The sequence below is a fragment of the Rhopilema esculentum genome, chromosome 9 (assembly GCF_057945365.1).
Source record: "Rhopilema esculentum isolate cy_ngs chromosome 9, ASM5794536v1, whole genome shotgun sequence".
In the NCBI taxonomy this organism is placed as follows: Eukaryota; Metazoa; Cnidaria; class Scyphozoa; order Rhizostomeae; family Rhizostomatidae; genus Rhopilema; species Rhopilema esculentum.
The window spans coordinates 8,046,496-8,070,753 of NC_142823.1; the positions used below are offsets into that span (position 1 = coordinate 8,046,496).

General features: G+C 33.1%; 2 long non-coding RNA genes across 4 annotated transcripts in view; both read left to right on the forward strand.

The window, feature by feature from the left end:
- LOC135688914 (uncharacterized) overlaps positions 1 to 24,258 on the forward strand; it is a 266,620-nt gene that overhangs the window by 16,773 nt on the left and 225,589 nt on the right. Inside the window, exon 3 of one of the 3 annotated variants that reach the window (XR_016143998.1) lies at positions 11,232 to 17,151. The exons of the other annotated variants lie outside the window; for them this stretch is intronic. This is a non-coding gene — a long non-coding RNA (uncharacterized LOC135688914). Of the gene's footprint in view, positions 1 to 11,231; positions 17,152 to 24,258 lie in introns of those variants that run through there. 3 annotated transcript variants of the gene reach the window in all.
- LOC148959584 (uncharacterized) lies at positions 1,673 to 22,501 on the forward strand. Its single transcript, XR_016144000.1, has 3 exons — positions 1,673 to 2,221; positions 2,922 to 5,782; positions 21,797 to 22,501. It is a non-coding gene; the product is annotated as an uncharacterized LOC148959584 (long non-coding RNA).

Sequence of the window (24,258 nt, forward strand, 5' to 3'; positions counted from 1 at the left end):
AAAAAGTTTTTGTATAATTTTCTCATTTTTTGAGCTTTTTTGCATATCCGGGATCATGGATTTTTTGAAAAATGACTAAATTCTTTTCTGAGAGTTTCGAGCCTGAAATTCATCGAAAACTCCACAAATGGTGTTGCGGACGTATTTTAAAACTTTTTAGGTTGTTTCGAGCCAAAAAAAGTTTTTGTATAAATTTCTCATTTTTTGAGTTTTTTTGCATATCCAGGATCATGGATTTTTTCAAAAATGACTAACTTCTTTTCTGAGAGTTTCGGGCCTGAAATTCATCGGAAACTCCACAAATGGTGTTGCGGACGTATTTTAAATATCTTTAGGTTGTTTCGAGCCAAAAAAAGTTTTTGTATAAATTTCTCATTTTTTGAGTTTTTTTGCATATCCGGGATCATGGATTTTTTGAAAAATGACTACGTTCTATTTTGAGATTTATGGGCCTGAAATTCACCGCAAACTCCACAAATGGTGTTGCTGACGTATATCCGGGATCATAGATTTTTTGAAAAATGACTAACTTCTTTTTTGAGAGTTTTTGGCCTGAAATTCATCGGAAACTCCACACATGGTGTTGCGGACGTATTTTAAAGCTTTTTAGGTTGTTTTGAGCCAAAAAAGTTTTTGTATAAATTTCTCATTTTTTGAGTTTTTTTGCATATCCGAGCTCATGGATTTTTTGAAAAATGAAATTCACCGCAAACTCTACAAATGGTGTTGCTGACGTATTTTAAAGCTTTTTAGGTTGTTTTGAGCCAAAATAAATTTTTTCGAAAATTCACAATTTTTTGAGTTTTTTTGCATATCCAGGATCATGGGTTTTTTAACAAGTGACTACGCTCTTTTTTGAGAGTTACGGGCCTGAAATTCATCGGAAACTCCACATATGGTATTGCGTACGTATTTTAAAGCTTTTTAGGTTGTTTCGAGCCAAAACAAGTTTTTGTATAAATTTCTCATTTTTTGAGTTTTTTTGCATATCCGGGATCATGGATTTTTTGAAAAATAACTAACTTCTTTTTTGAGAGTTTCGGGCCTGAAATTCATCAGAAACTCCACACATGGTGTTGCGGACGTATTTAAAGCTTTTTAGGTTGTTTCGAGCCACAAAAAGTTTTTGTATAAATTTCTCATTTTTTGAGTTTTTTTGCATATCCGGGATCATGGATTTTTTGAAAAATGACTAACTTTTTTTCTGAGAGTTTCGGGCCTGAAATTCCTCAGAAACTCCACAAATGGTGTTGCAGACGTATTTTAAAGCTTTTTAGGTTGTTTCGAGCCACAAAAAGTTTTTGTATAAATTTCTCATTTTTTGAGTTTTTTTGCATATCCGGGATCATGGATTTTTTGAAAAATGACTAACTTCTTTTCTGAGAGTTTCGGGCCTGAAATTCATCGAAAACTCCACAAATGGTGTTGCGGACGTATTTTAACACTTTTTAGGTTGTTTCGAGCCAAAAAAAGTTTTTGTATAAATTTCTCATTTTTTGAGTTTTTTTGCATATCCAGGATCATGGATTTTTTCAAAAATGACTACGTTCTTTTTTGAGAGTTACAGGCCTGAAATTCATCGGAAACTCCATAAATGGTGTTGCGAACTTATTTTAACGCTTTTTAGGTTGTTTCGAGCCAAAATAAATTTTTATGAAAGTTCACAATTTTTTTGAGTTTTTTTGCATATCCAGGATCATGGATTTTTTGAAAAATGACTAATTTCTTTTTTGAGAGTTTCGGGCCTGAAATTCGTCGGAAACTCCACAAATGGTGTTGCGGACGTATTTTAAAGCTTTTTAGGTTGTTTCGAGCCAAAAAAAGTTTTTGTATAAATTTCTCATTTTTAAAGTTTTCTTGCATATCCGGGATCATCGATTTTTTGAAAAATGACTACATTCTATTTTGAGATTTATGGGCCTGAAATTCACCGCAAACTCCACAAATGGTGTTGCTGACGTATATCCGGGATCATGGATTTTTTGAAAAATGACTAACTTCTTTTTTGAGAGTTTTTGGCCTGAAATTCATCGGAAAGTCCACACATGGCGTTGCGGACGTATTTTAAAGCTTTTTAGGTTGTTTCGAGCCAAAAAAGTTTTTGTATAAATTTCTCATTTTTTGAGTTTTTTTGCATATCCGGGATCATGGATTTTTTGAAAAATGAAATTCACCGCAAACTCTACAAATGGTGTTGCTGACGTATTTTAAAGCTTTTTAGGTTGTTTTGAGCCAAAATAAATTTTTTCGAAAATTCACAATTTTTTGAGTTTTTTGCATATCCAGGATCATGGGTTTTTTAACAAGTGACTACGCTCTTTTTTGAGAGTTACGGGCCTGAAATTCATCGGAAACTCCACATATGGTATTGCGTACGTATTTTGAAGCTTTTTAGGTTGTTTCGAGCCAAAACAAGTTTTTGTATAAATTTCTCATTTTTTGAGTTTTTCTGCATATCCGGGATCATGGATTATTTGAAAAATGACTAACTTTTTTTCTGAGAGTTTCGGGCCTGAAATTCATCAGAAACTCCACAAATGGTGTTGCGGACGTATTTTAAAGCTTTTTAGGTTGTTTCGAGCCACAAAAAGTTTTTGTATAAATTTCTAATTTTTTTGAGTTTTTTTGCATATCCGGGATCATGGATTTTTTGAAAAATGACTACGTTCTTTTTTGAGAGTTACAAGCCTGAAATTCATTGGAAACTCCACAAATAGTGTTGCAGACGTATTTTAAAGCCTTTTAGATTGTTTCGAGCCAAAAAAAGTTTTTGTATAATTTTCTCATTTTTTGAGTTTTTTTGCATATGCAGGATCATGGATTTTTTGGAAAATGACTAACTTCTTTTCTGAGATTTTCGGGCCTGAAATTCATCGGAAACTCCACAAATGGTGTTGCAGACTTATTTTAAAGCTTTTTAGGTTGTTTCGAGCCAAAATAAATTTTTTCGAAAATTCACAATTTTTTGAGTTTTTTTGCATATCCGGGGTCATAGATTTTTTGAAAAATGACAACTTTTTTTGAGAGTTTTGGGCCTGAAATTCAATGGAAACTCAACAAGTGGTGTTGCGGACGTACTTTAAAGCTTTTTAGGTTGTTTCGAGCCAAAAAAAGTTTTTGTATAAATTTCTCATTTTTTGAGATTTTTTGGATATCCAGGATCATGGGTTTTTTAAAAAGTGACTACGCTCTTTTTTGAGAGTTACAGGCCTGAAATTCATCGGAAACTCCACATATGGTATTGCGGACGTATTTTAAAACTTTTTAGGTTGTTGCGAGCCAAAAAAAGTTTTTGTATAAATTTCTCATTTTTTGAGTTTTTTTGCATATGCAGGATCATTGATTTTTTGGAAAATGACTAACTTCTTTTCTGAGAGTTTCGGGCCTGAAATTCATCGGAAACTCCACAAATGGTGTTGCAGACTTATTTTAAAGCTTTTTAGGTTGTTTCGAGCCAAAAAAAGTTTTTGTATAATTTTCTCATTTTTTGAGCTTTTTTGCATATCCGGGATCATGGATTTTTTGAAAAATGACTAAATTCTTTTCTGAGAGTTTCGAGCCTGAAATTCATCGAAAACTCCACAAATGGTGTTGCGGACGTATTTTAAAACTTTTTAGGTTGTTTCGAGCCAAAAAAAGTTTTTGTATAAATTTCTCATTTTTTGAGTTTTTTTGCATATCCAGGATCATGGATTTTTTCAAAAATGACTAACTTCTTTTCTGAGAGTTTCGGGCCTGAAATTCATCGGAAACTCCACAAATGGTGTTGCGGACGTATTTTAAATATTTTTAGGTTGTTTCGAGCCAAAAAAAGTTTTTGTATAAATTTCTCATTTTTTGAGTTTTTTTGCATATCCGGGATCATGGATTTTTTGAAAAATGACTACGTTCTATTTTGAGATTTATGGGCCTGAAATTCACCGCAAACTCCACAAATGGTGTTGCTGACGTATATCCGGGATCATAGATTTTTTGAAAAATGACTAACTTCTTTTTTGAGAGTTTTTGGCCTGAAATTCATCGGAAACTCCACACATGGTGTTGCGGACGTATTTTAAAGCTTTTTAGGTTGTTTCGAGCCAAAAAAGTTTTTGTATAAATTTCTCATTTTTTGAGTTTTTTTGCATATCCGAGCTCATGGATTTTTTGAAAAATGAAATTCACCGCAAACTCTACAAATGGTGTTGCTGACGTATTTTAAAGCTTTTTAGGTTGTTTTGAGCCAAAATAAATTTTTTCGAAAATTCACAATTTTTTGAGTTTTTTTGCATATCCAGGATCATGGGTTTTTTAACAAGTTACTACGCTCTTTTTTGAGAGTTACGGGCCTGAAATTCATCGGAAACTCCACATATGGTATTGCGTACGTATTTTAAAGCTTTTTAGGTTGTTTCGAGCCAAAACAAGTTTTTGTATAAATTTCTCATTTTTTGAGTTTTTTTGCATATCCGGGATCATGGATTTTTTGAAAAATAACTAACTTCTTTTTTGAGAGTTTCGGGCCTGAAATTCATCAGAAACTCCACACATGGTGTTGCGGACGTATTTAAAGCTTTTTAGGTTGTTTCGAGCCACAAAAAGTTTTTGTATAAATTTCTCATTTTTTGAGTTTTTTTGCATATCCGGGATCATGGATTTTTTGAAAAATGACTACGTTCTTTTTTGAGAGTTACAAGCCTGAAATTCATCGGCAACTCCACAAATGGTGTTGCGGACCTATTTGAAAGCTTTTTAGGTTGTTTCGAGCCAAAAAAAGTTTTTGTAAAAATTTCTCATTTTTTGAGTTTTTTTGCATATCCGGGATCATGGATTTTTTGAAAAATGACTAACTTTTTTTCTGAGAGTTTCGGGCCTGAAATTCCTCAGAAACTCCACAAATGGTGTTGCAGACGTATTTTAAAGCTTTTTAGGTTGTTTCGAGCCACAAAAAGTTTTTGTATAAATTTCTCATTTTTTGAGTTTTTTTGCATATCCGGGATCATGGATTTTTTGAAAAATGACTAACTTCTTTTCTGAGAGTTTCGGGCCTGAAATTCATCGAAAACTCCACAAATGGTGTTGCGGACGTATTTTAACACTTTTTAGGTTGTTTCGAGCCAAAAAAAGTTGTTGTATAAATTTCTCATTTTTTGAGTTTTTTGCATATCCGGGATCATGGATTTTTTGAAAAATGACTAAATTCTTTTCTGAGAGTTTCGAGCCTGAAATTCATCGGAAACTCCACAAATGGTGTTGCGGACGTATTTTAAAGCTTTTTAGGTTGTTTCGAGCCAAAAAAAGTTTTTGTATAAATTTCTCATTTTTTGAGTTTTTTTGCATATCCGGGATCATGGATTTTTTGAAAAATGACTAACTTCTTTTCTGAGAGTTTCGGGCCTGAAATTCATCGGAAACTCCACAAATGGTGTTGCAGACTTATTTTAAAGCTTTTTAGGTTGTTTCGAGCCAAATTAAATTTTTTCGAAAATTCACAATTTTTTGAGTTTTTTTGCATATCCGGGGTCATAGATTTTTTGAAAAATGACAACTTTTTTTTGAGAGTTTTGGGCCTGAAATTCAATGGAAACTCAACAAGTGGTGTTGCGGACGTACTTTAAAGCTTTTTAGGTTGTTTCGAGCCAAAAAAAGTTTTAGTATAAATTTCTCATTTTTTGAGATTTTTTGGATATCCAGGATCATGGGTTTTTTAAAAAGTGACTACGCTCTTTTTTGAGAGTTACGGGCCTGAAATTCATCGGAAACTCCACATATGGTATTGCGGACGTATTTTAAAACTTTTTAGGTTGTTTCGAGCCAAAAAAAGTTTTGGTATAAATTTCTCATTTTTTGAGTTTTTTTGCATATCTGGGATCATGGATTATTTGAAAAATGACTAACTTTTTTTCTGAGAGTTTCGGGCCTGAAATTCATCAGAAACTCCACAAATGGTGTTGCGGACGTATTTTAAAACTTTTTAGGTTGTTGCGAGCCAAAAAAAGTTTTTGTATAAATTTCTCATTTTTTGAGTTTTTTTGCATATGCAGGATCATTGATTTTTTGGAAAATGACTATCTTCTTTTCTGAGAGTTTCGGGCCTGAAATTCATCGGAAACTCCACAAATGGTGTTGCAGACTTATTTTAAAGCTTTTTAGGTTGTTTCGAGCCAAAAAAAGTTTTTGTATAATTTTCTCATTTTTTGAGTTTTTTTGCATATCCGGGATCATGGATTTTTTGAAAAATGACTAAATTCTTTTCTGAGAGTTTTGAGCCTGAAATTCATCGAAAACTCCACAAATGGTGTTGCGGACGTATTTTAAAACTTTTTAGGTTGTTTCGAGCCAAAAAAAGTTTTTGTATAAATTTCTCATTTTTTGAGTTTTTTTGCATATCCAGGATCATGGATTTTTTCAAAAATGACTAACTTCTTTTCTGAGAGTTACGGGCCTGAAATTCATCGGAAACTCCACAAATGGTGTTGCGGACGTATTTTAAATATTTTTAGGTTGTTTCGAGCCAAAAAAAGTTTTTGTATAAATTTCTCATTTTTTGAGTTTTTTTGCATATCCGGGATCATGGATTTTTTGAAAAACGACTACGTTCTATTTTGAGATTTATGGGCCTGAAATTCACCGCAAACTCCACAAATGGTGTTGCTGACGTATATCCGGGATCATGGATTTTTTGAAAAATGACTAACTTCTTTTTTGAGAGTTTTTGGCCTGAAATTCATCGGAAACTCCACACATGGTGTTGCGGACGTATTTTAAAGCTTTTTAGGTTGTTTCGAGCCAAAAAAGTTTTTGTATAAATTTCTCATTTTTTGAGTTTTTTTGCATATCCGGGATCATGGATTTTTTGAAAAATGACTAACTTTTTTTCTGAGAGTTTCGGGCCTGAAATTCATCGGAAACTCCACATATGGTGTTGCGGACGTATTTTAAATATTTTTAGGTTGTTTCGAGCCAAAAAAAGTTTTTGTATAAATTTCTCATTTTTTGAGTTTTTTTGCATATCCGGGATCATGGATTTTTTGAAAAATGACTACGTTCTTTTTTGAGAGTTACAGGCCTGAAATTCATCGGAAACTCCACAAATGGTGTTGCGAAGTTATTTTAACACTTTTTAGGTTGTTTCGAGCCAAAATAAATTTTTATGAAAGTTCACAATTTTTTGAGTTTTTTTGCATATCCGGGATCATGGATTTTTTGAAAAATGACTAACTTCTTTTCTGAGAGTTTCGGGCCTGAAATTCATCGAAAACTCCACAAATGGTGTTGCGGACGTATTTTAACACTTTTAGGTTGTTTCGAGCCAAAAAAAGTTGTTGTATAAATTTCTCATTTTTTGAGTTTTTTTGCATATCCGGGATCATGGATTTTTTGAAAAATGACTAACTTCTTTTTTGAGAGTTTCGGGCCTGAAATTCATCGGAAACTCCACAAATGGTGTTGCGGACGTATTTTGAAGCTTTTTAGGTTGTTTCGAGCCAAAAAAAGTTTTTGTATAAATTTCTAATTTTTTGAGTTTTTTTGCATATCCAGGATCATGGATTTTTTGAAAAATGACTAACTTCTTTTCTGAGAGTTTCGGGCCTGAAATTCATCGGAAACTCCACAAATGGTGTTGCGGACGTATTTTAAAGCTTTTTAGGTTGTTTCGAGCCAAAAAAAGTTTTTGTATAAATTTCTCATTTTTTGAGTTTTTTTGCATATCCGGGATCATGGATTTTTTGAAAAATGACCAACTTCTTTTCTGAGAGTTTCGGGCCTGAAATTCATCGGAAACTCCACAAATGGTGTTGCAGACTTATTTTAAAGCTTTTTAGGTTGTTTCGAGCCAAAATAAATTTTTTCGAAAATTCACAATTTTTTGAGTTTTTTTGCATATCCGGGGTCATAGATTTTTTGAAAAATGCCAACTTTTTTTTGAGAGTTTTGGGCCTGAAATTCAATGGAAACTCAACAAGTGGTGTTGCGGACGTACTTTAAAGCTTTTTAGGTTGTTTCGAGCCAAAAAAAGTTTTTGTATAAATTTCTCATTTTTTGAGATTTTTTGGATATCCAGGATCATGGGTTTTTTAAAAAGTGACTACGCTCTTTTTTGAGAGTTACGGGCCTGAAATTCATCGGAAACTCCACAAATGGTATTGCGGACGTATTTCAAAACTTTTTAGGTTGTTTCGAGCCAAAAAAGGTTTTGGTATAAATTTCTCATTTTTTGAGTTTTTTTGCATATCTGGGATCATGGATTATTTGAAAAATGACTAACTTTTTTTCTGAGAGTTTCGGGCCTGAAATTCCTCAGAAACTCCACAAATGGTGTTGCGGACGTATTTTAAAACTTTTTAGGTTGTTGCGAGCCAAAAAAAGTTTTTGTATAAATTTCTCATTTTTTGAGTTTTTTTGCATATGCAGGATCATTGATTTTTTGGAAAATGACTAACTTCTTTTCTGAGAGTTTCGGGTCTGAAATACATCGGAAACTCCACAAATGGTGTTGCAGACTTATTTTAAAGCTCTTTAGGTTGTTTCGAGCCAAAAAAAGTTTTTGTATAATTTTCTCATTTTTTGAGTTTTTTTGCATATCCGGGATCATGGATTTTTTGAAAAATGACTAAATTCTTTTCTGAGAGTTTCGAGCCTGAAATTCATCGAAAACTCCACAAATGGTGTTGCGGACGTATTTTAAAACTTTTTAGGTTGTTTCGAGCCAAAAAAGTTTTTGTATAAATTTCTCATTTTTTGAGTTTTTTTGCATATCCAGGATCATGGATTTTTTCAAAAATGACTAACTTCTTTTCTGAGAGTTTCGGGCCTGAAATTCATCGGAAACTCCACATATGGTGTTGCGGACGTATTTTAAATATTTTTAGGTTGTTTCGAGCCAAAAAAAGTTTTTGTATAAATTTCTCATTTTTTGAGTTTTTTTGCATATCCCGGGATCATGGATTTTTTGAAAAATGACTACGTTCTTTTTTGAGAGTTACAGGCCTGAAATTCATCGGAAACTCCACAAATGGTGTTGCGAAGTTATTTTAACGCTTTTTAGGTTGTTTCGAGCCAAAATAAATTTTTATGAAAGTTCACAATTTTTTGAGTTTTTTTGCATATTCGGGATCATGGATTTTTTGAAAAATGACCAACTTTTTTTCTGAGAGTTTCGGGCCTGAAATTCCTCAGAAACTCCACAAATGGTGTTGCAGACGTATTTTAAAGCTTTTTAGGTTGTTTCGAGCCACAAAAAGTTTTTGTATAAATTTCTCATTTTTTGAGTTTTTTTGCATATCCGGGATCATGGATTTTTTGAAAAATGACTAACTTCTTTTCTGAGAGTTTCGGGCCTGAAATTCATCGTCAACTCCACAAATGGTGTTGCCGACTTATTTTAAAGCTTTTTAGGTTGTTTCGAGCCACAAAAAGTTTTTGTATAAATTTCTCATTTTTTGAGTTTTTTTGCATATCCGGGATCATGGATTTTTTGAAAAATGACTAACTTCTTTTCTGAGAGTTTCGGGCCTGAAATTCATCGGAAACTCCACAAATGGTGTTGCGGACGTATTTTAAAGCTTTTTAGGTTGTTTCGAGCCAAAAAAGTTTTTGTATAAATTTCTCATTTTTTGAGTTTTTTTGCATATTCGGGATCATGGATTTTTTGAAAAATGACTAACTTCTTTTCTGAGAGTTTCGGGCCTGAAATTCATCGGAAACTCCACAAATGGTGTTGCAGACGTATTTTAAAGCTTTTTAGGTTGTTTCGAGCCAAAAAAAGTTCTTGTATAAATTTCTCATTTTTCGAGTTTTTTTTGCATATCCGGGATCATGGATTTTTTGAAAAATGACTAAATTCTTTTTTGAGAGTTTCGGGCCTGAAATTAATCGGAAACTGCACAAATGATGTTGCGGACGTATTTTAACGCCTTTTAGGTTGTTTTGAGCCAAAAAACGTTTGTGTATAAATTTCTCATTTTTTGAGTTTTTTGCATATCCGGGATCATGGATTTTTCAAAAATGACTACTTACTTTTTTGAGAGTTACGGGCCTGAAATTCATCAGAAACGCCACAAATGGTGTTGAGGACGTATTTTAAAGCTTTTTAGTTTGTTTCGAGCCAAAAAAAGTTTTTGTATAAATTTCTCATTTTTTGTGTTTTTTTTGCATATCTGGGGTCATGGATTTTTCAAAAATGACTAACTTTTTTTTGAGAGTTTCGGGCCTGAAATTCATCGGAAACTCCACAAATGGTGTTGCGGACGTATTTTAAAGCTTTTTAGGTTGTCTCGTGCCAAAAAAAGTTTTTGTATAAATTTCTCATTTTTTGAGTTTTTTTGCATATCCGGGATCATGGATTTTTTGAAAAATGACCAACTTCTTTTCTGAGAGTTTCGGGCCTGAAATTCATCGAAAACTCCACAAATGGTGTTGCGAACGTATTTTAAAGCTTTTTAGGTTGTTTCGAGCCAAAAAAAGTTTTTGTATAAATTTCTCATTTTTTGAGTTTCTTTGCATATCCGGGATCATGGATTTTTTGAAAAATGACTAACTTCTTTTCTGAGAGTTTCGGGCCTGAAATTCATCGGAAACTCCACAAATGGTGTTGCGGACGTATTTTAAAGCTTTTTAGGTTGTCTCGTGCCAAAAAAAGTTTTTGTATAAATTTCTCATTTTTTGATTTTTTTTGCATATCCGGGATCATGGATTTTTTGAAAAATGACCAACTTCTTTTCTGAGAGTTTCGGGCCTGAAATTCATCGAAAACTCCACAAATGGTGTTGCGGACGTATTTTAAAGCTTTTTAGGTTGTTTCGAGCCAAAAAAAGTTGTTGTATAAATTTCTCATTTTTTGAGCTTTTTTGCATATCCGGGATCATGGATATTTTGAAAAATGACTAGGTCCTTTTTTGAGAGTTTCGGGCCTGAAATTCATCGGAAACTCCACAAATGGTGTTGCGGACGTATTTTAAAGCTTTTTAGGTTGTTTCGAGCCAAAAAAAGTTTTTGTATAAATTTCTCATTTTTTGAGTTTTTTTGCATATCCGGGATGATGGATTTTTTGAAAAATGACTAACTTCTTTTCTGAGAGTTTCGGGCCTGAAATTCATCGTCAACTCCACAAATGGTGTTGCGGACTTATTTTAAAGCTTTTTAGGTTGTTTCGAGCCAAAAAAAGTTTTTGTATAAATTTCTCATTTTTTGAGTTTTTTTTGCATATCCGGGATCATGGATTTTTTTAAAAATGACTAACTTCTTTTTAGAGAGTTTCGTGCCTGAAATTCATCGGAAACTCTACAGATGGTGTTCCGTAAGTATTTTAACTCTTTTTAGGTTGTTCCGAGCCAAAAAAAGTTTTTGTATAAATTTCTCATTTTTTGAGTTTTTTTGCATATCCGGGATTATGGATTTTTTGAAAAATGACTAACTTCTTTTCTGAGAGTTTCGGGCCTGAAATTCATCGAAAACTCCACAAATGGTGTTGCGGACGTATTTTAAAACTTTTTAGGTTGTTTCGAGCCAAAAAAAGTTGTTGTATAAATTTATCATTTTTTGAGTTTTTTTGCATATCCGGGATCATGGATTTTTTGAAAAATGACTAACTTCTTTTCTGAGAGTTTCGGGCCTGAAATTCATCGGAAACTCCACAAATGGTGTTGCGGACGTATTTTAAAGCTTTTTAGGTTGTTTCGAGCCAAAAAAAGTTTTTGTATAAATTTCTCATTTTTTGAGTTTTTTGCATATCCGGGATCATGGATTTTTTGAAAAATGACTAACTTCTTTTCTGAGAGTTTCGGGCCTGAAATTCATCGAAAACTCCACAAATGGTGTTGCGGACGTATTTTAAAACTTTTTAGGTTGTTTCGAGCCAAAAAAAGTTGTTGTATAAAATTTCTCATTTTTTGAGTTTTTTTGCATATCCGGGATCATGGATTTTTTGAAAAACGACTACGTTCTTTTTTGAGAGTTACAAGCCTGCAATTCATCAGTAACTCCACAAATGGTGTTGCGGACGTATTTTAAAGCTTTTTAGGTTGTTTCGAGCCAAAAAAAGTTTTTGTATAAATTTCTCATTTTTTGAGCTTTTTTGCATATCCGGGATCATGGATTTTTTGAAAAATGACTATGTTCTTTTTTGAGAGTTACAGGCCTGAAATTCATCGGAAACTCCACAAATGGTGTTGCGGACGTATTTTAAAGCTTTTTAGGTTGTTTCGAGCCAAAAAAAGTTTTTGTATAAAATTCTCATTTTTTGAGTTTTTTTGCATATCCGGGATCATGGATTTTTTGAAAAATGACTAACTTCTTTTCTGAGAGTTTCGGGCCTGAAATTCATCGTCAACTCCACAAATGGTGTTGCGGACTTATTTTAAAGCTTTTTAGGTTGTTTCGAGCCACAAAACGTTTTTGTATAAATTTCTCATTTTTTGAGTTTTTTTGCATATCCGGGATCATGGATTTTTTGAAAAATGACTATGTTCTTTTTTGAGAGTTACAGGCCTGAAATTCATCGGAAACTCCACAAATGGTGTTGCAGACGTATTTTAAAGCATTTTAGGTTGTTTCGAGCCAAAAAAAGTTTTTGTATAAATTTCTCATTTTTTGAGTTTTTTTGCATATCCGGGATCATGGATTTTTTGAAAAATGACTAACTTCTTTTCTGAGAGTTTCGGGCCTGAAATTCATCGTCAACTCCACAAATGGTGTTGCGGACTTATTTTAAAGCTTTTTAGGTTGTTTCGAGCCACAAAAAGTTTTTGTATAAATTTCTCATTTTTTGAGTTTTTTTGCATATCCGGAGTCATGGATTTTTTGAAAAATGACTAACTTCTTTTTTGAGAGTTTCGGGCCTGAAATTCATCGGAAACTCCACAAATGGTGTTGCGGACGTATTTTAAAGCTTTTTAGGTTGTTTCGAGCCAAAAAAGTTTTTGTATAAATTTCTCATTTTTTGAGTTTTTTTGCATATCCGGGATCATGGATTTTTTGAAAAATGACTAACTTCTTTTCTGAGAGTTTCGGGCCTGAAATTCATCGGAAACTCCACAAATGGTGTTGCGGACGTATTTTAAAGCTTTTTAGGTTGTCTCGTGCCAAAAAAAGTTTTTGTATAAATTTCTCATTTTTTGAGTTTTTTTGCATATCCGGGATCATGGATTTTTTGAAAAATGACTAACTTCTTTTCTGAGAGTTTCGGGCCTGAAATTCATCGGAAACTCCACAAATGGTGTTGCGGACGTATTTTAAAGCTTTTTAGGTTGTTTCGAGCCAAAAAAAGTTGTTGTTTAAATTTTTCATTTTTTGAGCTTTTTTGCATATCCGGGATCATGGATATTTTGAAAAATGACTAGGTTCTTTTTTGAGAGTTTCGGGCCTGAAATTCATCGGAAACTCCACAAATGGTGTTGCAGACGTATTTTAAAGCTTTTTAGGTTGTTTCGAGCCAAAAAAAGTTTTTGTATAAATTTCTCATTTTTTGAGTTTTTTTGCATATCCGGGATCATGGATTTTTTGAAAAATGACTAACTTCTTTTCTGAGAGTTTTGGGCCTGAAATTCATCGTCAACTCCACAAATGGTGTTGCGGACTTATTTTAAAGCTTTTTAGGTTGTTTCGAGCCAAAAAAAGTTTTTGTATAAATTTCTCATTTTTTGAGTTTTTTTTGCATATCCGGGATCATGGATTTTTTGAAAAATGACTAACTTCTTTTTAGAGAGTTTCGTGCCTGAAATTCATCGGAAACTCTACAGATGGTGTTCCGTAAGTATTTTAACGCTTTTTAGGTTGTTCCGAGCCAAAAAACGTTTTTGTATAAATTTCTCATTTTTTGAGTTTTTTTGCATATCCGGGATTATGGATTTTTTGAAAAATGACTAACTTCTTTTCTGAGAGTTTCGGGCCTGAAATTCATCGAAAGCTCCACAAATGGTGTTGCGGACGTATTTTAAAACTTTTTAGGTTGTTTCGAGCCAAAAAAAGTTGTTGTATAAATTTATCATTTTTTGAGTTTTTTTGCATATCCGGGATCATGGATTTTTTGAAAAATGACTAACTTCTTTTCTGAGAGTTTCGGGCCTGAAATTCATCGGAAACTCCACAAATGGTGTTGCGGACGTATTTTAAAGCTTTTTAGGTTGTTTCGAGCCAAAAAAAGTTTTTGTATAAATTTCTCATTTTTTGAGTTTTTTTGCATATCCGGGATCATGGATTTTTTGAAAAATGACTACGTTCTTTTTTGAGAGTTACAAGCCTGAAATTCATCAGTAACTCCACAAATGGTGTTGCGGACTTATTTTAAAGCTTCTTAGGTTGTTTCGAGCCAAAAAAGTTTTTGTATAAATTTCTCATTTTTTGAGTGCTTTTGCATATCCGGGATCATGGATTTTTTGAAAAATGACTAACTTCTTTTCTGAGAGTTTCGGGCCTGAAATTCATCGAAAACTCCAGAAATGGTGTTGCGGACGTATTTTAAAACTTTTTAGGTTGTTTCGAGCCAAAAAAAGTTGTTGTATAAATTTCTCATTTTTTGAGTTTTTTTGCATATCCAGGATCATGGATTTTTTGAAAAACGACTACGTTCTTTTTTGAGAGTTACAAGCCTGAAATTCATCAGTAACTCCACAAATGGTGTTGTGGACTTATTTTAAAGCTTCTTAGGTTGTTTCGAGCCAAAAAAGTTTTTGTATAAATTTCTCATTTTTTGAGTTTTTTTGCATATCCGGGATCATGGATTTTTTGAAAAATGACTAACTTCTTTTCTGAGAGTTTCGGGCCTGAAATTCATCGGAAACTCCACAAATGGTGTTGCGGACGTATTTTAAAGCTTTTTAGGTTGTTTCGAGCCAAAAAAGTTTTTGTATAAATTTCTCATTTTTTGAGTTTTTTTGCATATCCGGGATCATGGATTTTTTGAAAAATGACTAACTTCTTTTTTGAGAGTTTCGGGCCTGAAATTCATCGGAAACTCCACAAATGGTGTTGCGGACGTATTTTAAAGCTTTTTAGGTTGTCTCGTGCCAAAAAAAGTTTTTGTATAAATTTCTCATTTTTTGAGTTTTTTTGCATATCCGGGATCATGGATTTTTTGAAAAATGACCAACTTCTTTTCTGAGAGTTTCGGGCCTGAAATTCATCGGAAACTCCACAAATGGTGTTGCGAACTTATTTTAACGCTTTTTAGGTTGTTTCGAGCCAAAATAAATTTTTTCGAAAGTTCACAATTTTTTGAGTTTTTTTGCATATCCGGGATCATGGATTTTTTGAAAAATGACTACGCTCTTTTTTGAGAGTTACAAGCCTGAAATTCATCGGCAACTCCACAAATGGTGTTGCGAACTTATTTTAACGCTCTTTAGGTTGTTTCGAGCCAAAATAAATTTTTTCGAAAGTTCACAATTTTTTGAGTTTTTTTGCATATCCGGGATCATGGATTTTTTGAAAAATGACTATGTTCTTTTTTGAGAGTTACAAGCCTGAAATTCATCAGTAACTCCACAAATGGTGTTGCGGACTTATTTTAAAGCTTCTTAGGTTGTTTCGAGCCAAAAAACGTTTTTGTATAAATTTCTCATTTTTTCAGTTTTTTTGCATATCAGGGATCATGGATTTTTTGAAAAATTACTAACTTCTTTTCTGAGAGTTTCGGGCCTGAAATTCATCAAAAACTCCACAAATGGTGTTGCGGACGTATTTTAAAACTTTTTAGGTTGTTTCGAGCCAAAATAGGTTTTAGTATAAATTTCTCATTTTTTGAGTTTTTTTGCATATCCGGGATCATGGATTTTTTGAAAAATGACTAACTTCTTTTCTGAGAGTTTCGGGCCTGAAATTCATCGGAAACTCCACAAATGGTGTTGCGAACTTATTTTAACGCTTTTTAGGTTGTTTCGAGCCAAAATAAATTTTTTCGAAAGTTCACAATTTTTTGAGTTTTTTTGCATATCCGGGATCATGGATTTTTTGAAAAATGACTACGTTCTTTTTTGAGAGTTACAAGCCTGAAATTCATCGGCAACTCCACAAATGGTGTTGCGAACTTATTTTAACGCTCTTTAGGTTGTTTCGAGCCAAAATACATTTTTTCGAAAGTTCACAATTTTTTAAGTTTTTTTGCATATCCGGGATCATGGATTTTTTGAAAAATGACTAACTTCTTTTCTGAGAGTTTCGGGCCTGAAATTCATCGGAAACTCCACAAATGGTGTTGCGGACGTATTTTTAAGCTTTTTAGGTTCTTTCGTGCCAAAAAAAGTTTTTGTATAAATTTCTCATTTTTTGAGTTTTTTTGCATATCCGGGATCATGGATTTTTTGAAAAATGACTAACTTCTTTTCTGAGAGTTTCGGGCCTGAAATTCATCGGAAACTCCACAAATGGTGTTGCGGACGTATTTTAAAGCTTTTTAAGTTGTTTCGAGCCAAAAAAAGTTTTTGTATAAATTTCTCATTTTTTGAGTTTTTTTGCATAACCGGGATCATGGATTTTTTGAAAAATGACTAACTTCTTTTCTGAGAGTTTCAGGCCTGAAATTCATCGGAAACTCCACAAATGGTGTTGCGGACGTATTTTAAAGCTTTTTAGGTTGTTTCGAGCCAAAAAAAGTTTTTGTATAAATTTCTCATTTTTTGAGTTTTTTTGCATATCCGGGATAATGGATTTTTGAAAAATGACTAACTTCTTTTCTGAGAGTTTCGGGCCTGAAATTCATCGGAAACTCCACAAATGGTGTTGCGGACGTATTTTTAAGCTTTTTAGGTTGTTTCGTGCCAAAAAAAGTTTTTGTATAAATTTCTCATTTTTTGAGTTTTTTTGCATATCCGGGATCATGGATTTTTTGAAAAATGACCAACTTCTTTTCTGAGAGTTTCGGGCCTGAAATTCATCAAAAACTCCACAAATGGTGTTGCGGACGTATTTTAAAACTTTTTAGGTTGTTTCGAGCCAAAATAGGTTTTAGTATAAATTTCTCATTTTTTGAGGTTTTTTGCATATCCGGGATCATGGATTTTTTGAAAAATGACTAACTTCTTTTCTGAGAGTTTCGGGCCTGAAATTCATCGGAAACTCCACAAATGGTGTTGCGAACTTATTTTAACGCTTTTTAGGTTGTTTCGAGCCAAAATAAATTTTTTCCAAAGTTCAAAATTTTTTGAGTTTTTTTGCATATCCGGGATCATGGATTTTTTGAAAAATGACTACGTTCTTTTTTGAGAGTTACAAGCCTGAAATTCATCGGCAACTCCACAAATGGTGTTGCAAACTTATTTTAACGCTCTTTAGGTTGTTTCGAGCCAAAATAAATTTTTTCGAAAGTTCACAATTTTTTGAGTTTTTTTGCATATCCGGGATCATGGATTTTTTGAAAAATGACTATGTTCTTTTTTGAGAGTTACAAGCCTGAAATTCATCAGTAACTCCACAAATGGTGTTGCGGACTTATTTTAAAGCTTCTTAGGTTGTTTCGAGCCAAAAAAGTTTTTGTATGAATTTCTCATTTTTTCAGTTTTTTTTGCATATCAGGGATCATGGATTTTTTGAAAAATTACTAACTTCTTTTCTGAGAGTTTCGGGCCTGAAATTCATCGGAAACTCCACAAATGGTGTTGCGGACGTATTTTAAAGCTTTTTAGGTTGTTTCGAGCCAAAAAAAGTTTTTGTATAAATTTCTCATTTTTTGAGTTTTTTTGCATATCCGGGATCATGGATTTTTTGAAAAATGACTAACTTCTTTTCTGAGAGTTTCGGGCCTGAAATTCATCGGAAACTCCACAAATGGTGTTGCGGACGTATTTTAAAGCTTTTTAGGTTGTTTCGAGCCAAAAAAAGTTTTTGTATAAATTTCTCATTTTTTGAGTTTTTTTGCATATCCGGGATCATGGATTTTTTGAAAAATGACTAACTTCTTTTCTGAGAGTTTCGGGCCTGAAATTCATCGGAAACTCCACAAATGGTGTTGCGGACGTATTTTTAAGCTTTTTAGGTTGTTTCGTGCCAAAAAAAGTTTTTGTATAAATTTCTCATTTTTTGAGTTTTTTTGCATATCCGGGATCATGGATTTTTTGAAAAATGATCAACTTCTTTTCTGAGAGTTTCGGGCCTGAAATTCATCAAAAACTCCACAAATGGTGTTGCGGACGTATTTTAAAACTTTTTAGGTTGTTTCGAGCCAAAATAGGTTTTAGTATAAATTTCTCATTTTTTGAGTTTTTTTGCATATCCGGGATCATGGATTTTTTGAAATATGACTAACTTCTTTTCTGAGAGTTTCAGGCCTGAAATTCATCGGAAACTCCACAAATGGTGTTGCGGACGTATTTTAAAGCTTTTTAGGTTGTTTCGAGCCAAAAACAGTTTTTGTATAAACTTCTCATTTTTTGAGTTTTTTTGCATATCCGGGATCATGGATTTTTTGAAAAATGACTAACTTCTTTTCTGAGAGTTTCAGGCCTGAAATTCATCGGAAACTCCACAAATGGTGTTGCGGACGTATTTTAAAGCTTTTTAGGTTGTTTCGAGCCAAAAAAAGTTTTTGTATAAATTTCTCATTTTTTGAGTTTTTTTGCATATCCGGGATAATGGATTTTTTGAAAAATGACTAACTTCTTTTCTGAGAGTTTCGGGCCTGAAATTCATCGGAAACTCCACAAATGGTGTTGCGAACTTATTTTAACGCTTTTTAGGTTGTTTCGAGCCAAAATAAATTTTTTCGAAAGTTCACAATTTTTTGAGTTTTTTTGCATATCCGGGATCATGGATTTTTTGAAAAATGACTACGTTCTTTTTTGAGAGTTACAAGCCTGAAATTCATCGGCAACTCCACAAATGGTGTTGCGAACTTATTTTAACGCTCTTTAGGTTGTTTCGAGCCAAAATACATTTTTTCGAAAGTTCACAATTTTTTAAGTTTTTTTGCATATCCGGGATCATGGATTTTTTGAAAAATGACTAACTTCTTTTCTGAGAGTTTCGGGCCTGAAATTCATCGGAAACTCCACAAATGGTGTTGCGGACGTATTTTTAAGCTTTTTAGGTTCTTTCGTGCCAAAAAAAGTTTTTGTATAAATTTCTCATTTTTTGAGTTTTTTTGCATATCCGGGATCATGGATTTTTTGAAAAATGACCAACTTCTTTTCTGAGAGTTTCGGGCCTGAAATTCATCAAAAACTCCACAAATGGTGTTGCGGACGTATTTTAAAACTTTTTAGGTTGTTTCGAGCCAAAATAGGTTTTAGTATAAATTTCTCATTTTTTGAGTTTTTTGCATATCCGGGATCATGGATTTTTTGAAAAATGACTAACTTCTTTTCTGAGAGTTTCGGGCCTGAAATTCATCGGAAACTCCACAAATGGTGTTGCGGACGTATTTTAAAGCTTTTTAGGTTGTTTCGAGCCAAAAAAAGTTTTTGTATAAATTTCTCATTTTTTGAGTTTTTTTGCATAACCGGGATCATGGATTTTTTGAAAAATGACTAACTTCTTTTCTGAGAGTTTCAGGCCTGAAATTCATCGGAAACTCCACAAATGGTGTTGCGGACGTATTTTAAAGCTTTTTAGGTTGTTTCGAGCCAAAAAAAGTTTTTGTATAAATTTCTCATTTTTTGAGTTTTTTTGCATATCCGGGATCATGGATTTTTTGAAAAATGACTAACTTCTTTTCTGAGAGTTTCGGGCCTGAAATTCATCGGAAACTCCACAAATGGTGTTGCGGACGTATTTTTAAGCTTTTTAGGTTGTTTCGTGCCAAAAAAAGTTTTTGTATAAATTTCTCATTTTTTGAGTTTTTTTGCATATCCGGGATCATGGATTTTTTGAAAAATGACCAACTTCTTTTCTGAGAGTTTCGGGCCTGAAATTCATCAAAAACTCCACAAATGGTGTTGCGGACGTATTTTAAAACTTTTTAGGTTGTTTCGAGCCAAAATAGGTTTTAGTATAAATTTCTCATTTTTTGAGGTTTTTTGCATATCCGGGATCATGGATTTTTTGAAAAATGACTAACTTCTTTTCTGAGAGTTTCGGGCCTGAAATTCATCGGAAACTCCACAAATGGTGTTGCGAACTTATTTTAACGCTTTTTAGGTTGTTTCGAGCCAAAATAAATTTTTTCCAAAGTTCAAAATTTTTTGAGTTTTTTTGCATATCCGGGATCATGGATTTTTTGAAAAATGACTACGTTCTTTTTTGAGAGTTACAAGCCTGAAATTCATCGGCAACTCCACAAATGGTGTTGCAAACTTATTTTAACGCTCTTTAGGTTGTTTCGAGCCAAAATAAATTTTTTCGAAAGTTCACAATTTTTTGAGTTTTTTTGCATATCCGGGATCATGGATTTTTTGAAAAATGACTATGTTCTTTTTTGAGAGTTACAAGCCTGAAATTCATCAGTAACTCCACAAATGGTGTTGCGGACTTATTTTAAAGCTTCTTAGGTTGTTTCGAGCCAAAAAAGTTTTTGTATGAATTTCTCATTTTTTCAGTTTTTTTTGCATATCAGGGATCATGGATTTTTTGAAAAATTACTAACTTCTTTTCTGAGAGTTTCGGGCCTGAAATTCATCGGAAACTCCACAAATGGTGTTGCGGACGTATTTTAAAGCTTTTTAGGTTGTTTCGAGCCAAAAAAAGTTTTTGTATAAATTTCTCATTTTTTGAGTTTTTTTGCATATCCGGGATCATGGATTTTTTGAAAAATGACTAACTTCTTTTCTGAGAGTTTCGGGCCTGAAATTCATCGGAAACTCCACAAATGGTGTTGCGGACGTATTTTAAAGCTTTTTAGGTTGTTTCGAGCCAAAAAAAGTTTTTGTATAAATTTCTCATTTTTTGAGTTTTTTTGCATATCCGGGATCATGGATTTTTTGAAAAATGACTAACTTCTTTTCTGAGAGTTTCGGGCCTGAAATTCATCGGAAACTCCACAAATGGTGTTGCGGACGTATTTTTAAGCTTTTTAGGTTGTTTCGTGCCAAAAAAAGTTTTTGTATAAATTTCTCATTTTTTGAGTTTTTTTGCATATCCGGGATCATGGATTTTTTGAAAAATGATCAACTTCTTTTCTGAGAGTTTCGGGCCTGAAATTCATCAAAAACTCCACAAATGGTGTTGCGGACGTATTTTAAAACTTTTTAGGTTGTTTCGAGCCAAAATAGGTTTTAGTATAAATTTCTCATTTTTTGAGTTTTTTTGCATATCCGGGATCATGGATTTTTTGAAATATGACTAACTTCTTTTCTGAGAGTTTCAGGCCTGAAATTCATCGGAAACTCCACAAATGGTGTTGCGGACGTATTTTAAAGCTTTTTAGGTTGTTTCGAGCCAAAAACAGTTTTTGTATAAACTTCTCATTTTTTGAGTTTTTTTGCATATCCGGGATCATGGATTTTTTGAAAAATGACTAACTTCTTTTCTGAGAGTTTCAGGCCTGAAATTCATCGGAAACTCCACAAATGGTGTTGCGGACGTATTTTAAAGCTTTTTAGGTTGTTTCGAGCCAAAAAAAGTTTTTGTATAAATTTCTCATTTTTTGAGTTTTTTTGCATATCCGGGATAATGGATTTTTTGAAAAATGACTAACTTCTTTTCTGAGAGTTTCGGGCCTGAAATTCATCGGAAACTCCACAAATGGTGTTGCGGACGTATTTTAAAGCTTTTTAGGTTGTTTTGAGCCAAAAAAAGTTTTTGTATAAATTTCTCATTTTTTGAGTTTTTTTGCATGACCGGGATCATGGATTTTTTGAAAAATGACTCACTTCTTTTCTGAGAGTTTCGGGCCTGAAATTCATCGGAAACTCCACAAATGGTGTTGCGGACGTATTTTAAAGCTTTTTAGGTTGTTTCGAGCCAAAAAAATTTTTTGTATAAATTTCTCATTTTTTGAGTTTTTTTGCATATCCGGGATCATGGATTTTTTGAAAAATTACTAACTTCTTTTCTGAGAGTTTCGGGCCTGAAATTCATCGGAAACTCCACAAATGGTGTTGCGGACGTATTTTTAAGCTTTTTAGGTTGTTTCGTGCCAAAAAAAGTTTATGTATAAATTTCTCATTTTTTGAGTTTTTTTGCATATCCGGGATCATGGATTTTTTGAAAAATGACCAACTCCTTTTCTGAGAGTTTCGGGCCTGAAATTCATCAAAAACTCCACAAATGGTGTTGCGGACGTATTTTAAAACTTTTTAGGTTGTTTCGAGCCAAAATAAATTTTTTCGAAAGTTCACAATTTTTTGAGTTTTTTTGCATATCCGGGATCATGGATTTTTTGAAAAATGACTAACTTCTTTTCTGAGAGTTTCAGGCCTGAAATTGATCAAAAACTCCACAAATGGTGTTGCGGACGTATTTTAAAACTTTTTAGGTTGTTTAGAGCCAAAATAAATTTTTTCGAAAGTTCACAATTTTTTGAGTTTTTTTGCATATCCGGGATCATGGATTTTTTGAAAAATGACTACGTTCTTTTTTGAGAGTTACAAGCCTGAAATTCATCGGCAACTCCACAAATGGTGTTGCGGACTTATTTTAAAGCTTCTTAGGTTGTTTCGAGCCAAAAAAGTTTTTGTATAAATTTCTCATTTTTTCAGTTTTTTTGCATATCAGGGATCATGGATTTTTTGAAAAATTATTTTAACGCTCTTTAGGTTGTTTCGAGCCAAAATAAATTTTTTCGAAAGTTCACAATTTTTTGAGTTTTTTTGCATATCCGGGATCATGGATTTTTTGAAAAATGACCAACTTCTTTTCTGAGAGTTTCGGGCCTGAAATTCATCAAAAACTCCACAAATGGTGTTGTGGACGTATTTTAAACTTTTTTAGGTTGTTTCGAGCCAAAATAGGTTTTAGTATAAATTTCTCATTTTTTGAATTTTTTTGCATACCCGGGATCATGGATTTTTTGAAAAATGACTAACTTCTTTTCTGAGAGTTTCGGGCCTGAAATTCATCGGAAACTCCACAAATGGTGTTGCGGACGTATTTTAAAGCTTTTTAGGTTGTTTCGAGCCAAAAACAGTTTTTGTATAAACTTCTCATTTTTTGAGTTTTTTTGCATATCCGGGATCATGGATTTTTTGAAAAATGACTAACTTCTTTTCTGAGAGTTTCAGGCCTGAAATTCATCGGAAACTCCACAAATGGTGTTGGGGACGTATTTGAAAGCTTTTTAGGTTGTTTCGAGCCAAAAAAAGTTTTTGTATAAATTTCTCATTTTTTGAGTTTTTTTGCATATCCGGGATCATGGATTTTTTGAAAAATGACTAACTTCTTTTCTGAGAGTTTCGGGCCTGAAATTCATCGGAAACTCCACAAATGGTGTTGCGGACGTATTTTAAAGCTTTTTAGGTTGTTTCGAGCCAAAAACAGTTTTTGTATAAATTTCTCATTTTTTGAGTTTTTTTTGCATATCCGGGATCATGGATTTTTTGAAAAATGACTAACTTCTTTTCTGAGAGTTTCGGGCCTGAAATTCATCGGAAACTCCACAAATGGTGTTGCGGACGTATTTTAAAGCTTTTTAGGTTGTTTCGAGCCAAAAAAAGTTTTTGTATAAATTTCTCATTTTTTGAGTTTTTTTGCATATCCGGGATCATGGATTTTTTGAAAAATGACTAACTTCTTTTCTGAGAGTTTCGGGCCTGAAATTCATCGGAAACTCCACAAATGGTGTTGCGGACGTATTTTAAAGCTTTTTAGGTTGTTTCGTGCCAAAAAAAGTTTTTGTTTAAATTTCTCATTTTTCGAGTTTTTTTGCATATCCGGGATCATGGATTTTTTGAAAAATGACCAACTTCTTTTCTGAGAGTTTCGGGCCTGCAATTCATCGGAAACTCCACAAATGGTGTTGCGGACGTATTTTAAAGCTTTTTAGGTTGTTTCGAGCCAAAAACAGTTTTTGTATAAATTTCTCATTTTTTGAGTTTTTTTTGCATATCCGGGATCATGGATTTTTTGAAAAATGACTATGTTCTTTTTTGAGAGTTACAGGCCTGAAATTCATCGGAAACTCCACAAATGGTGTTGCGAACTTATTTTAACGCTCTTTAGGTTGTTTCGAGCCAAAATAAATTTTTTCGAAAGTTCACAATTTTTTGAGTTTTTTTGCCTGAAATTCATCGGAAGCTCCACAAATGGTGTTGCGGACGTATTTTAAAGCTTTTTAGGTTGTTTCGAGCCAAAAAAAGTTTTTGTATAAATTTCTCATTTTTTGAGTTTTTTTGCATACCCGGGATCATGGATTTTTTGAAAAATGACTACGTTCTTTTTTGAGAGTTACAAGCCTGAAATTCATCAGTAACTCCA